Below are 16,298 nucleotides of genomic sequence, written 5' to 3' on the forward strand. Positions count from 1 at the left end.
CCAGCAAAAGTGTAACAGAGACATTGCCAAGACTAGCAAAGTTCAATGAATCCTGAAGCTTTTTCTGATCTAATTCCAGCTTATAAATGGTCAAGGCTTTGCAAATTTTATGGGCCATCTGCAGGCCCGAGACAATTTATGTCCCCAGTATTACATCAGATCTTTAAAGCCTATTTTCATGAAAAAAACAAACAAAATTTTTTTGCTTAGCAAAACTCTTCTTTTCTTATACCCAATTCCATAAATATACAATAAAAACTGATGTCTTTTCACACTTTCTAATAAGTGGTGTTCTTCCATGGTTCTGCAATGCATTTAGGCATTTTTAATCTTCTCTCTTCTGCCTTTTCCTATCTCCTTTCAACCTCAGCAGAGGAGCAGTGAATAAGGTCTTTTCAGGGTACAGTGAGAAGTGACCTGAACCTTTATCCAAACCGCAAGCCAAAATGCTTGTGGTTTGACAAAGTTTGGTTAACATTTTTTCCAGGTTTTGCCTCACATTGGAAGTAAAAGTGACAAAAACTCTACTGAAAGAGGTTCGTTCTTATGAGATTCCCTTTCTGATTTTGCACAGGTGTAAGTTTCAGATCATCTGGATATCCCCATGCAACCAAGTGTTTGTGTAACAGGAAAAATAAAACAGGACACATCTTGTTTCTCTTGCATTTTTAAGTACTCCCAAAGGAGTCAAATTAATCAATTATAAAGCATACACTAACACAGTTTGTATGCATCACTCAGTACATGCTCATACTTTAAATTCTCAGATTCTTCCTCAACAGAGCAGTAGTGATAGTTGTGACGTGCTATACTGTGTAGTCAGAATGGAGTTTATATTTTAATTTTCTAGGCATGTCCCCTATTTTCCCACTGAATAATCTGTTTTGATAACTTGCTTTTGCTTTTAATCCCAATAATTTTGATTAAAGGAATTAGAAAAAAAAAGACAGTAGAAAAATATCCAGAGAAACATAGCTAAGCTAAACAAGATGGTATTTCTTGGCATAAGGGTGCCACCTATTGTCATGACAATTGATGTCAGAAAATGTTGAACAAATGTCTTTGGAAAGCACAGCCCTATTCATTCCTTCTTTAGATCACTTTAAACCTTTTATATAATTCAGCTTTGGCAAGATTATATTTCTATGTAACATACATTGCTCCTTCCACTGTCGCAATGCTGCAGAGCATGATGATAACCAGTGTGTCTGATCGTGCCATTAGTTTTTCTTTCAGCAAGACTTTTGTAAGTTGGTCTGCTCTACCTATTACTAGGATAACAAATAAGATCCCAAAAGTGTCTATGTACAAGGATATCAATGCAAACACATTACATATATTTGTCTAAGAACATAAATATAAAATTGGCAGGCTTTTATGAGTATAAACACATGCATTTGATAAAAATATATCTAACAGTTCTCAATTTTCATGATTACTGAAATTTTAAAAATTTAAACTGGTTTAGTATCTAAATTTTCTGTACCTAATTTGCTGAGGATTGAGGGAAGCAGAGAGAATAGCTAAATAATAGTTCTACTTAACCTTGCAAATAACACCACTATATCACTGCTGAATTTGAAGTGCTTCCTAACAGTATTCTCCTGTTTCTCTGACCAGCTCCGTGTGCAAATTTGGTAACCTTGCAAAGCACAGTTTTCAGCTACCTAAGTACTGATGGCATCCTTGTGTGCTGACCTAGTAACAACAAAATATAACAGCTCTGCTTTAGCCCTTTGCTTCAAGCTTGAAGATTAGGTTTCAGTGGAATTCCAGCAGCTCAAAACATTAAACTTTTGACCATTTTCAATTTTCATAGTGTATAATGTAGGTTAGGTTTGCTTGAAAATTTTCCCAGGGTGCAGAATGAAGCATTTTATTTCCGTTTCTGAGCAAAATACAATGACCATTTAGTCATTTGCTTCTAAAACTCGGCTCAAGAAGTATAAAAATGCAAAATAAAAGATATATTTGTGTTCTTGAAGCTAACAGGAATACAAAGCCAATTAACTGGGAGACAAGGCATGTATACAAATAAGCTGTGGCTCATTAATATGGAAACTGCTAATAACTATGTAGCAAAGCTAAAAGGTGTATAAATGAGTGCACTTTTATTTAAAGAAGTCCAACCTCCAGTACTTAACTTTTGCGGACACTCACCTTTATGCAGTAGTCTTCAATAATGGATAACAACTGTTGAATAGTCAGACCATCCAGCTGCTGCCAAGACCACAGAAACATCTATTTCCAGGTCTACTGTTTTGGGGGGCTTCTATTTTGACAAAACACTGGCAGAATAACCATTATGCTGTGACAGATTATTATCTGTGTTTTTGTTGTTGTTGCTTTTAAACATCAGCCTTAACTTCAAGCAAATCTATGGGAACTGAACAGCCACTAAGACACCATGAAGCTGGCCAATCTTATAAAAACCTAGCTAGGTACAGCAGACTCACTGGATTGCTGTACCTAAGATATTCCACACCTTTACACCATTCTGTAGAGGTATCAGCATACAGATGAATACCTGTCTCAAAGCATTTATTTGGCCTGATATCAACTTATGCTAGATTTGAACTTTCAGCTTAAAGTTTTTAAAAGATTTTCTTTTTTTTTTTTGCCATCCCAAAGAAAACTCACCAAATCCGAAGTGATGCAGGACTGTCTTTCCCTGAGCATACAGGTAGAGAGAAACAGGCCATCAAAGGTAGAATCAACCTGGAAAATACAAATGCCACAAAAGCTGTTAACCTGCTTATTGAAGATCATTTGAGCAGACACAACCCTCAGAGCCCATGGCTGAGTCTGAAAAGTTGAAGCTGTGACTAGTGTTATCACTTTCTCCCTTCAAACCTAAATTCCAAAGGCCAGCATGACTTTGGTTCTTGTCTTCCAGCCATAGTTACTCTGAATTTAATATGGTCATTTCAGCTTCACATCCCTTGTTCCAAGAAAAAATGTCTTTTTCTTCATGGATAATGGTAGCAAGAGAAACAGGAAAATGCTATTATGATTTGGCCACTATTTGTAAAAATGTTTTTGTTTTATTTTTAACTTTTTTTTTTTTTTCATTAAAAAGGGGGAAAAATAAGTGAAGAGAAAAAATACGACCACAGAAATTCATTCATTCCAGGTTCTTGCTATCTACATTTAGGGACTTAGAGGAGATGTCTAAGTTTGGAGCATCCTTTCCCTCTGTAGTTAGCTGGAGGACAGACATCTACAGAGTCTTTGCAGCCACCTCCTGACAAATAAAATGGAAATTAAAATAACTAGACTGAGAACTTTCGTTCTTGGTTCCTGCCAACAGATAAGCTCTATGCATTCTCTAAGGAATCATATAAATATGTGTATGTATATGTATTTAAGCTGTGAGTAGAAATAAGAGCTTGTCTCTGAAACTAAGTCTTTGCAGGGGTTTCTAGGTAAAAAACAAAGGGTATAAAATTCTGGGCCTTGTCTCTCAGCACTTTACAAGAAGTCTGTACCCACAGAACTAGTTTCAAGCTATCCTTTCACAGGGATTAGAGTAGCTGTAGTAGAATGCACCAAGTGACCTAGGACTGACTTATTTGTCGATAGGCCTTACATATTTTCAGAACTCCCAGCTGGTGTTTCAGGTGGGGGTGGAGAGAAAAGGCATTAAGTTCCTTGAGCATCAAATGGCAGCCTCAGCCTTAAGGTAAGTATAAAGGATGCGGAAGCAGATCAGCTGCCTAGAGCTCCATATGGCTTCAACAGCTGCTGAAAACTCAGCTTTCTCCTTCACTCTCTGTCCTGACAAATAATTGAAGTTTCCAGAGAAGCTGATAGAAAAGTAGATGCCTCCCATTTACACCAGTAAGCTCCTCTAGGTTACAGCAGATGCCTCCAGAAGCAGACAGGTATAATCATAGCATAGAACAATAGGAAAAAAGTATATTCAACAAAGATATTCACACAGACCCAGTCTTCACACCGTTTGTACAAAGGTCCTTAGTTTATAATACTAGCATTCTGCATGTATGTTTTAAAATCAGTAAAGATTTATCAGCACAATAATCAAAATTGGTATATATACATTTATCATGGTGTAACTGAACGCCCTTGCTGAACTAGAGTTATATCACTGAAACTAGGAGGCTATGTGCAGGGAACACCCTAAAGCTGGCCTCAGTGGTAAAGTTATATATAAAGTCTCAACACTACAAGTCACTTGCTTAGGTGGACCCATTTAATGCTTTAAAATCTTTACTTTGGACACTTCACCTCTGTAGCACGCTCAGCTACTTCACACCCACCACCCAGAAAACCACACATCCTTTCAACAAAATTAAATATTCTCAGTGCTGCAGCTTATAATTAACAAAAACACTGAGGGCAGAAAAGAAAAAAACAACACACACACACAAACAAAAACTAAATCTAGCCAGTAACGCTTGGTTAGAGCTTCGTGTTTATATAGCATTGCCTCTGTTGGCAGTTAAATACAGGTTATGGTCACGTAGTGTCAGAGTGTTTTCCTTTATCAATTCTGCCAGCTCTTTCTTTCCCCTCTTTTCCCCACTCCAAATCCCATTTTTCTGTTGGAGAGAGGGAAAAAAAAAAGAAAAAGGAAAAAAAAGCACACACATCAAGAATGCAAACATGGATTCTGGGTCTCACACAACTTTTCCATCCCTTGAAATTCAACATGCACTTGTATATGACTGGGTTTCCGTTTGCACTTAACGTTAGTTTCTTGGCAAAGGAGAGCTTGGAGCTGGCTAGTGAAAAATCTATCCCTTGCCATATTTTGCTCACATAGTTGCCTTAAAAAGCCAAAAATCACAATCTGATGTACAAAGGGAACACTCAGTGGCTTAGTAGCCTGCCTTCTCCATTGACTTGCACAGCATATACTCGCTTGAGTCAAAGCATGCACATCAATCCCCCTCCTTGCCTACTCTTTCTGCTCCATTGACACCGCAGCGTGACTGACACTGTCCATTGTCCACACCAAAATGAACAAACATGAAACAACACCAGCAAGAAGCCTCTGTCCAGTATTTCTAACCACGGAGAGGAGAAGAAAGGTCTTATTCTTGCCCTAATTCCTGACAAAATACGACCACAAGGATTCTGAACATATGACCACAGCTTGCCTGTGGTATCAATGTCACCTGAGAGCTGAAAGCCACCCAGCCAAAGACCTTTTACAACTAAACAAACAGAAATAGCTGTAAAATTAAAAACTGTAATAAAAATCACAGAATCTGCTTGGTATGTGAGTAAATTTTTTAATAAAAAGACCCATCTATAACTAGCTTCTGCATTTGTGTATTCATTTGGGCTCTAAATTCACATTACATCAAATAAAACCATATACACTAGGTCTGCTTTCTGCTGCTCCCAAAGTCAGTTATTAAAGTGGATTAAACTGGAGGTAGAGGAACCCCACTTGGCATAATCCCCTCTGTCTCTCATTAGGTGCACTGCAACCTTGCAAGACATTATAAATTTGCTTCACACAAACAGTGAATAATCTGCTTAGCAGTAATAGCAAGAAATGCAAATACTCCCTTAGTCAAGGGTAGACTAATACTATACTGGCAAACCCACACTCCCCACCTTAGTTTGGGAATGGTTAAAACAGTATAAAAGTGTAACACCAGTGGATAAAGCCTGTAGCACGCTGTACAGCCAAGAAGTAATATTTGAATTCATGTGGGGAAACATTTTTGTGTGTTGCAGAGACCAAAACTCAGCCTTGAAGCCCCATGGGAGAGCTGATCTGGAAACGCTGTATAATTCTGTCTTAGTTTCCTCATGGAGCTGGAGTACAAACAGGTGACGTATTGTGTACTCTGGACTTCTCTTTGGAAAACTGGGCTCTAAACCACAAACATTTGTACACAGTCTCACCCTCTCACCAGGGCCATCATCTGTTTAAAAAAAAAAGTGCAGGAAATTCAGTGTGACAAGAGGATTGCCACACTCATTTTTGCTACTTAATCTGATACTGGGTGGGCTTCTTCTAAAAAGGAAAAAGGAAAAAGGAAAAAAAAAAAAAAGGAAAAAGGAAGTTCCACTTTCTGGAATCTTGGGAATTTGGGTGCCCCTTTTCTTTTAGATTTTAGTCCACAGAATTACAGAGAGAAAAAAAATGAAAACATGCACTCTAGATTATTTTTAAACAAAAGTAACTTATTTTAAAACTGCCTTTTCTTTTAAGTCTTGGACATAATATTGTAAGCATTTATTGTGTGTGATTTAAGAACCATTACAAATAATAAGATTGTAGATCCCTCCCCTCTATATTCCATAGGTTACGACCCACACCATTTGAATTATCCAATTCACACATTATTTATCATGCAATACTTTTCCTTCCTGGAAAGAACTTACATTTCTTTATCTGTGAAACTCTTTTGTTTGTTTTGAATGAGACAATGAACTACTTTTAAAGACAAACATAATTCTCCTGGGGAATTCCCTGTTTGCTGGAGTACTTCCTACACTTACACCAGCCAATTCAAACTGATTTTCATATATAGCTGCATTACCAAGAACTACGGATGCAATTCAAGTTCTAGGAGCACTTTCAGTCCTGACTGACAGACAGCCCAGTTTTCACCTGGTTTTGTTTTCCCATGAACATCTATCTGCCTCATGTGAACTACAAGCCATACACAGTAAGAACATTTGTTTAAAGTAGGAGAATTATCTACAGATATTTAACATCCCCTGTGCTCAGCAAACAAAATAACTCAATGCCAGTAGTCTGGCATTCCCCTGCATTTTGCAGTTTGTATGAAGCACATTGCATCCTTCTCCAGAAAGTACCAAACTAATGACCTCCTCTGTTCATTCCTGCCAAGTAGTAGTTGGCAAGTGAGGAACACGCTTCAGAGAGCAATGCCTTTTACTGATGACATCTTTACCCGTACAGCTACATTTTTGTTAATTTAATTGACCAAAACAAATTGATACTGGAACAAGAACATCAGTTTGCATGTTTCAGCATAACATCATAGTAAAGGGGAACCTGCACATACAGATCCAAGCAATATTAGAAACCAAAGCTGAATCTGGAGGCTCTCACATCATTTGCAAATCTTGTAGGCAGATCACAGCATTAAAAAAATAAAAAAAAAATAATAAAAAAAAAAAGCAAAAAAAATCCTTTTATGAGTTAATTTTTTGATGTTGTACCATAACCTTTTTTTTTTTTTTTTTTTTTTTTAACTCCAGAAACAGAATCACAGACTGGGGGCAAAGGTAGATGATGTGAGCCTCAGCCTACGCAAGCCTACCTAACCCTGCTGTGCAATGTAGTGACACAAGCCAAGCTTGAGATACCGGGAGCTGCAATAGTCTCTCCATGTCATGAGGCACAGACAAAGCTCCACTGAGCAAGCAGCTTCAGATGCTTTAGGTCTTCCCTCTTCCAAAAGTGTTCCTTTGGGTCCCTTCACTAGGGATTACTGACTTTTCCAACAGCTGCAAACAAGAATACTTGTCTACATCTCTTGCTTCTTTCTTAAGTAGGCGGTGTGAACTACAGGTGATCTAGCCAGGTTTCACTACTATATAACTCCTTTAGACTGACTGGATTAAGAACAACCCTGTGTGTATGCAAAAGTCCTATTTTCACCTGGTCACACTAGCTTTATTTAACAAGTTCTCCCACTTACTGAAAGCCTCACTGTAATTGATTTGCTTTTTTCCTGACAAATCCTCTGACATTTAGGAGAGTTATCTGAGCACTTTCTCTTTCATTTTTGAATCTCCACCTTTTAATTCTCAAATATACAGTGTACTTAAATGAGAGAAAAATCTCTTGCTAATTTAGACCTGAACTGCTCCCTATATGTACTCATCTTCAGTAGTGTACCATTGCCTGGAATGAGTGGATTCCAGCAGCCTGGTGTCAGTGGCAGCAAGCTGAAGCCTGCTCAAAACTGTTTGCAGGATCAGGGCTTTTTAGCCTGGAATGCATCATTGTAAAGGAGCACAGTTTTCAAATATGGCATCTGTATTCAAACACTGACACTCACTGGAGGCTCTTAAACGCTTCTTTTATGTAACTAAAGGTCAAACTGAACCTCCAAATGTGGAATTTCTGACATCCAATTAAGTAGCCCACATTAAAAATTGGGCCAGTTTTTAATTATGTCTGGAGAATACATGAGTTCAGCTGAGACAATTCACACTCACCTCATGTGTTTGTCAGTGTTTTTGATGGTGGAACTGAATAAATATTCTTTTGCTCCACAGATGCACTGGATCAAGGTTTAGCTTGTTACGCATAAAAAATAAATCAGCTCATATTTCCTTGACTTCATTTTTCCAGCTTTGTCATTCTGTCTAGGAGCATACTGCACGGTCAAGCCAGGCATGGCTATGCATGTTAATAACCTTTGGAAAACTCTGGATACTTCTGTGCAAAATCATTTTTATTTTTTTCCAAATAAATAGTCAGAGCGCACCTGGTGAAAGATATTTTTCTATTTTTTTCTCTCTCTCTTTTTTTTTTTTATTAAAGACTACGTTTCAAAATAGGAGTTGAAATTATAAACAAAACAAAAAAAAAACACCAGCCTTAAGTGGAACTGCAACTGTGGTGCTGCTTTTTAAATCAAAAAGACAGTGCAGTCTTCACAGGATATGGCTCCCAGCCAGTTGTTTAATGCTTGTAGGTCAATATACAACCAACTCAGCTTCTGCTGCCTAATTGACAAACCACATATCAGGCACAGGAAGGTTAACAACTGTGCTTTCTTTCACCTGAGAGCCTGTGTTGAGTCCCTGGCCCCTCTGTCCCTTTTTCTTTTATCATTCACAAGTATCTACTGTGAGCTCCCTCCAGGCACAACAGACTAACTGCATGCCTGAAAAAAATGAGACCCCTGGTAAGCAGTGGGTGTCTGGTCAGCCAGGAGCCAGGCTAGCTGTTCATCATGCTCCTCGATTTCGGACTGCCAAGGAGGTTTAGACCCACTGCTCCCAGTGTAAATTATTTGTGGATGAATGAACCAGGAAGAATTTCCTCCAAAATATTTTTGATTAATGGAGTCATGACACCAAATGTCAATGCATCACCAAGCAGTCTTGATACAATCCAGTAAGGTATTCCAGCTCATTTGTCAGGTACCTGAGATTTAAGGTAAATATCTCTTCGCAAAAACAAACATTAAGAATCTTTACACAAAACTGTTCCCCAAAACACCAACAAAGGAGTAACCTTCCTTTTACTATGTGTCATGTTTTTATTTTTCCTCTCCCCTCTGGTTTTATTCCCTGTTTAAAGGCAGTAAACACACATGAAAGGGTAGATTCCTGGAAGAAGGCACCTGAGCAAAGACTGAGCAGAGAAAAATATTGACAAGACCCAGATATACCATCTATGGCCCAGGAAAATCACCTTCCACATGTACTAAACACACGCCCTGATTATTTCCCCCATTCTGTCCCCTCTACAGCATGGCAATCAAAACTAAAGGAAGCAAACAGATGACACCAGACCCTCATCCAATATTGCAATACCTTAGCATAAATGGGGTTTGATTCGTATTAGATATTCCAACACATTACGAGACAGGAGAAGCTACTAATATTATTCCAGGCAATGTTCTTGTCCAGATTTCTGGGGATATTGCTCCTCCTGTACTATACTAGTAATACCTTGTACTTCACTCTGATGAAGCTGCAGTGAAGTCCAGCAATGTAAGCATTGAGGTTTCAACTCTGTGGCTGTAAGACACTGTAAAGTGGCAAAAAAAAAAAAAGCATCTCTGCGCATGTTGCTTCCATTAATGCTGAACGGACAGTTGTCATCTGGAAGAGATGACAATCTTCACCTGGTGAAGATTGACAGGTAGCTCTGAGTACAACATCCATCCAACTGATGCTGAATTATGCCCTGTGTTGCAAGGATGTCATGAATCTTATTCCGTCAGGATGAGTACTGTTTGTCTGAACAGCTAAAGCCTTACATTTCTCTATGAGTTTGATATGCACTTTATTTGAAGAAGACACTGAGTAGTTCCATTAACAGCAGAGACCACCTGCATTTATTAGCCAGGAGAGACAGGATGCTGTTCTGCCAGCTTTTGCTTCCAGTGTTTTTAGGATTTTCTGACCTTTGTTCACTGACTGGGCTGAGCTTAAGTGAGAGGATTGTCCCCATCCAATAGTCTCAGAGTGACAGAATTACCTTCCCTATCTAGCTCCAATGAGGGACAGAGATAATTTTGCAGAAATGGTGAGTGTGGGTCTGGGGTTTAATTGTTCCAAGTGAAACAACCTTCCCTGTATTGACTATGGATGGCAGATCCTTCTTAGGCCTCCTTTCTTGCTGCTAGGGTTTGTGCTACTTGAAGGAAGAGATCAGAATAGCTCTGTATCATCCTTCTAACCACCTCTTTCAGGTGGAAACAGCAATTTCTTACCCTTAAAGGTTCTTGAAGAACAATGTTTTGAGGATATGGCCATTCAGCAAGGAACCTCCTTGCATGCACAGCACAGATGTAAAAGTAAAACAATGGCAGCAAATCAATCCATCTGAAATATAGCAAAAGAAGATACAATACTGCAAAACAAGTCAAAACTGACAAACAGTTGCATTTAAACATTTGATGACAGTTAGCAGCGTGCAGAATACAAGAGAAAAAAACAGAAGCCAAGTTTTGTGTCTAAACTTCTTCTGTACTTTGACAGAGAAACCCCTAGCCTGCGTGATGATCTCTTGCCTTCCCACTCCAATTCCAATTTTTCCTATAATACATAGAATGGTGTCTTTAAGAAAGTCAACACTGTAAATAGTGCACAGATACAGGGGTTCTAACTTCAGGTCGCATTGATTTCTGGCAGGAAAATTGCTTCAGCCTTGGAAACACAAATGTATCTTCAAAGATTTGAAGGCCAGTTGCTGTTTCTGCATGTTTGTTTCTTTTCCTTATGTGACACTGAGAAATGCAATTCCTCCTGTAAAGGGGGGAAAATTCCAGTATCTATCATTTTGAAGGATTACAGTCAGTGCCATTAACTTGCAAATGCAGCTCTAGTCTAAATTACATTTTCTCTTAGGGCATTCTGAAAGTGAAACTGAGCATGAGACTTGAAATTAAACTGGACTGGGAACAGAAAGCCTGAGAATATTTCCCATTTCCATAAAAAAGCTGAAGCCATTTTACGTTGCATACAACACCGCTGTATAATATATTGTCATTTGCTTGGAAGACAACGCTCATCTTGTCCGGGAAGCTTGGAGAAATGAATTGTTACAACTTACAGAGTTAAGTAACGAGTTCATTTTAGTTTGATGTTCAAAAACTAGTTTTCACTTTTCTGAAGTTTAATTTTTTTAGGTCTTTATACCTCTGAGCAATTTAATTTGCACAAAACTATGTGTATTTTCGTCAGAATTATTCAGGTAGAATATGAATGGCCAACTGTTTTCTTTCAACCATTGACATTTTTCAGAGAACTGACATTAAAAATCTAAAGCTTAATTTTTAAAATAAATCACAGACAAGTTTCCAAAAGTGTCTTTACATTTCTATTCCCACTGAAATCAACATTTAGAAATTCAGTCATCCTTTCTTGTAATTACAAGAAAAAATAAAAAATAAAAAGTAAGCTGTTGCAGTGTAGTGCTTCTCTAGTCTGTAGACAACTTGAAACAATATTTGAGGGATGTGAATTCCTGTCTTTCCCATCCTAGCAGAGTAAATCTGAAACCAAAAGATGATTGTGTCAACATCGTTTACTCTTCCCCTGCTAAGGAAGACAGCAGAAATGCTCAGCTGAACTTCTGCAATCTACATTTTTTTCCAGTGCCATTAAAAAAAACAACATAAACAACAACAAAAATCTGAAATCCTGCCACATGCCCCGCATCTGCCTGTACAACTTGTCTGAAACAGGACAGTGATTCAAACAATCTATAGCACAATGAGAAGCAAAACCACAAGGGGCAGAGAGGAACAAAGCTCTCCCAGTCTCTTGAACACCTCCATAACATCTTCTTCTGCCCTCTTCCAAAGAAAAGCCCTCCTTGCTGACACCATAACTTAGCCTGATGTATGGGCAATGCAAAAGCCACTTTCTCACACAGAAGAAAGAATGCTTCATGAGACCACAGAAAATTCATCCCCTATCAGTACCAAAATCTCAAACTGGACAGCAAGTAATAAATAAATAAATAAATGAACTAAAAAAAAAATTAAAAAAAAAAAAACTAAAAATGCATTTATTTCAAGCTCTTCCATTCTGGACCAAGTTTACAACTTATGGGAAGCACAAAATACAACTCAGCAGGAGGATGGATATTAACAGTAATGGATACCAAATTGTCATGCAGGAGATGTATCATTTCCACTAAGTACAACAGAGCTCTACACACCCTATTAAGCAGCCGAGCAAGACTTCTCAGGCTTCTGGATGTTCTTTGAAAATTATGTAGCTGCTAGTTGGACTATGTAAGGTGATGGCAGTGTCCTCAGATTTACTCACCCTAGGATTTCAGAAGTTCACAGGCTGTAAACATAATTACATCAGTATACTTCTTCTATTTGGAAAAAAAATTACGTATTGCTAAGCTGCCTTGTTCTCAGGTTGCTCAGTTGACTATTATGCCACTCTTGCTGCTTCTTACTCAGGCTGACACGGTGCCACAGTGGTAGCATTAGAAAGGTTTCTGCTGTCACACTAAAAATAATTTCACATCCCCAGTCTAGGCAGATTTACAAGCAGTTAACAGTCTGATAATTTCAGTGGATCACATATTTGGTAGGATTTTGGAAACAATCTGTTTGTTTTCATTTTCATTTTTCCTTCTTTTTTTTTTTTTCCTATCATTTATTCTCACCAGCAAGTGTGTTGAAATGTAAAGCAAATCTACTTTATGTACCGTTATAGCTTTTTCAAACCACAGTAAATATTTGCAGATATTCTGTGGTTTAATTAACAGGTTACGGTCTGCTCAAAGTGTGTGCATAGTGTTGGTCTGTTTGCCGAAGAACTTCACTAAGGAATGCGCCTGTTTGTTTCTTCTCTTTCGTGAACGTAATATTTGCCATTACCTGGTATATCAGACTAGGAGTGTTATACGAATATACTGATTCTGGCAATGAAGTTTGGAAGTAACTGTGTAGATCCTGTTTGTCGTGTTTCTATGGTTATTCATAAATATTATGGCCAACCTCAGTCAATATATGCCATTTGCAAATGAAATATATGTATTTTTTTCTCTCGAATTGCTAAAAGCTGTTTTCTTTCAAAACTCATTTCAGAGTACTCAGAGAAATCCAGTCACCTTTTTATTAATATAATTTAAAGGATGCCCAATGCAAACACAGTTACTCAGTGCCAATGTTTTCATACTTGGACCAGTAGACTACTTTTATGCATTGTTTACCTCTACACTGGGTTTGGAGGGGAGAACAAGTGGGAGGAGGGGAAAGGCTGCACAAATTTAAAACAACCAAAAGGTCCTTTGGCAGTTTCCTTATTCCCTGACAAATTAGTGCACTGCCTGGAAAATTAAGGGAAACCTGATCTGTAGCTCCAGTGGAAACCACTTGTCATCTATTGTCCAGATATAAGAAATGTTACTTTTCCTCTTCCACATATGCTGAAGAAGAAATCCAGCTGAATGCTTTGCAAGCACTAGTGGGCCACTAGAGACCAAATGTAATCTTCTCCTCAGGCCTCCTGGATGACACAAGCCATGGAATTTCACCCAGTAATTTCTGTGTCAAGTCTATAACTCCTGCTACAGCATCAAGCACAGTCATGAGAAAGAGTTTCATTCTTGATTTAAAGATTTTCAGTGAAGGAGATCCACCGTATTCCTAGACAACGTTTTTTCAAAGTTGTTAAATACCCTTATTGTTCAAAATGCAGCCTTATCCCTACTTTGAATGGATCCTTCTTCTTCTAGTGGTTGGCTCTTATTACACCTTCATCTGTCTCAGTAGACAAAACTCTACAATTATGCTCTTTAAACCATTTAGAAAATTGTACACTGTGAGCAAGCCACTTCTCAATAAAGTGAAGAGCCTGAAATACTTCTGTCTTTTGATGTAAAGGGGTGTTATTTATTTAATCTAGTTTAGCTTGTCCTTTAAATAGTCAGCATATGAAAATAATCTGTGTACAAAGACTAAGTTATGATTTAATACATGGATAGCTGATATCTGGTTTAGTCTCACCAGCATTTATTATTACCATCACTATTATTATTTTAAGAGTCAAGAACCCCTCCACACACCTTCACCTCCATCCATTGTACTTGCCAATGTAACTGGAACAGATAAAATACCACTATGAACAGTCAACATGAATGTCTCATAAGCAACAGAAGATCGGACTCTCTATAGACTTGCAAACATTTGATCCCACCTCCAGGAGACATCACTCAGTGCTGGGAGTATTCACAAGCGACTCATTACTCTGTGTCCTGCCCTGCTTAGAAATTAAAACTGCAAAAGCTAGAAGTGACTACTCATTTACCCAACCTTTTGGACAGGAATAGAGCTGAGCAATAAAATAATTTCCTTGGAAAATCTCCATCTCTTTTCTTTTGTTTGTGAGTAGCTTGAGATATTCTCAGATTTATTTGAGAGGACTTGTGAACTTCTTTGCCATTTCCCTCCCAGAATAACTTATGAGAAGTTTTTGTTAACATTTTACAATTTAATTTAGTACACTGCATTGTGTAAGTTGTTTACCAAAATTAGTCATTACTTTTTCTGTCCTATGATTGGGTACTTAGACCAAATCTGCAAAGGTCAGATTAAGAACTTTACCAGAAATAAGAAATGTTTCAGCCTGTGCTTAAGCTGTCACATATAAAACAGTCTCGTGAATGTTACAGAACAAGGATCACAGCAGAAGAAATCAGAATGTGGGAGGCACGTTTTGGTGTGGAACCAAGTTCAGGATGAGAAGAGATGCAGCAAAGCCCCATATGCAGCTGCTACGTAAATGAATCCTGCTTCTACTAGCATTTCCTAGTTGTTGTGTTATATATGGCTAACTGTGCTGTAAATATTCATGCTGTTTCACGTTTGTTTGGGAAGCATGGCTGCAGAGGCAATGTGAAGGGGTCTGAACTGAAAGGCAGGTTTATACCACCTGCTCAGGAGTGGGTCAGGCTGTGGACAGCCAGCTGCTCCACACTGGAGTAGCATTTAGACTGACCTTAGACTTATTTAATAACATTTCAATAACTGGCATCTCTAGAACGGAGGGAGCAGAGCCATGAATTACAGCCACTTACTTCTCATCCCCAAGAGTTTGTAAACTGAGGATATCACTTCATATTTCTTATGTAAAACTACCCTTTAAAGGTAGCATTCTTTCTACATTTAGAGCTTTTTCTGGAACTCTCTTAACTAGTGCCTGAATACAGTTCAAATCCAGTCCCAGTGCTGACATTTGTGCATGTTTCTATCCAGTATTTTCTCAGGCAAAACTCCATTGGCTTCGAGAAGGGTTTTGCTTGAGCAAGAACATCAGGTTTGACCTTTCAATTGCACAGTGACAACTAATAACAGCTCAAAACAGATTTCTCTCTTTTTTTTTTTAAGCACAATACAAAAAATCTTCAGTCTATTACAGTATGTTTGCTGCCACTGAAGCTCTCTTCTCCCCAAAATAACAGAAATAAGCTGCTTTTTCCAAAGCTGCTTCAGCATCCCTTCAAGAACCTTTACAGAGTTTAAGAGTTAGTAAATCAGCACCTTTCTGAGTGCCCATGCTTGCATCAAATTCAGCAGCACAGTCAGAAATATCCGATTGCCATACATGTAAATGCAGCCTAGAGCAGCTACACATTCAATTACTTCTGTGGCAGAGCAAGAGTAAGAGCTCAGCTCCTGTCCAGTCCTCTACCCCTTCGCAAATGTTTTTTTTCCCCTTTCAACCTTATGACAAGCAAGGGAGATGGTGTGGTTTGGAGTCCAGTCTAATTTATCTCCGGTGTAAATCTTGTGAATTGCTATCTAAACAACTGTTCTATAAAGCAAACCCTTTGACTGATTGGCCCCATGTGTCATAGGGCCAGGTCAGATAGGTATCTCTTCACTTATTCCATGAATGTGAGAGGAAGGCCAGCAAAAACTTCATGCTAAATTTATTTTTATTTAATTAGACTATTAACTACATCTGACAACAAAACCTGCCAGTGAAAGGAGAAAGGTGACTTTACACTGGAGGAGACCACGTGACTAATTGTAAGTTTATGAACTAGTCCATTATTTCATTCATCCCTTCACACTTTATTTTAAGACATTTAAGTCATAACTTCACTTTCCAAAACAGCCTGAAGT

The 16,298-nt window shown here is 38.2% G+C and overlaps 1 long non-coding RNA gene across 26 annotated transcripts in view; it reads right to left on the bottom strand.

Annotated features, from left to right (window-relative positions):
- LOC311433970 overlaps window positions 1-16,298 on the bottom strand; it is a 130,541-nt gene that overhangs the window by 95,635 nt on the left and 18,608 nt on the right. For 9 of the 26 annotated variants that reach the window (XR_014691127.1, XR_014691132.1, XR_014691136.1 and 6 more), the window contains exon 3: window positions 2,641-2,718. This is a non-coding gene — a long non-coding RNA (uncharacterized lncRNA). Of the gene's footprint in view, window positions 1-1,647; window positions 1,889-2,160; window positions 2,289-2,640; window positions 2,719-5,358; window positions 5,904-10,412; window positions 10,525-10,564; window positions 10,948-11,617; window positions 11,697-16,298 lie in introns of those variants that run through there. The other 17 variants (XR_014691128.1, XR_014691133.1, XR_014691142.1 and 14 more) reach the window with 8 other exon arrangements.

The sequence above is a fragment of the Aythya ferina genome (genome assembly GCF_964211825.1).
Source record: "Aythya ferina genome assembly, chromosome: 3".
Lineage (NCBI taxonomy): Eukaryota > Metazoa > Chordata > Aves > Anseriformes > Anatidae > Aythya > Aythya ferina.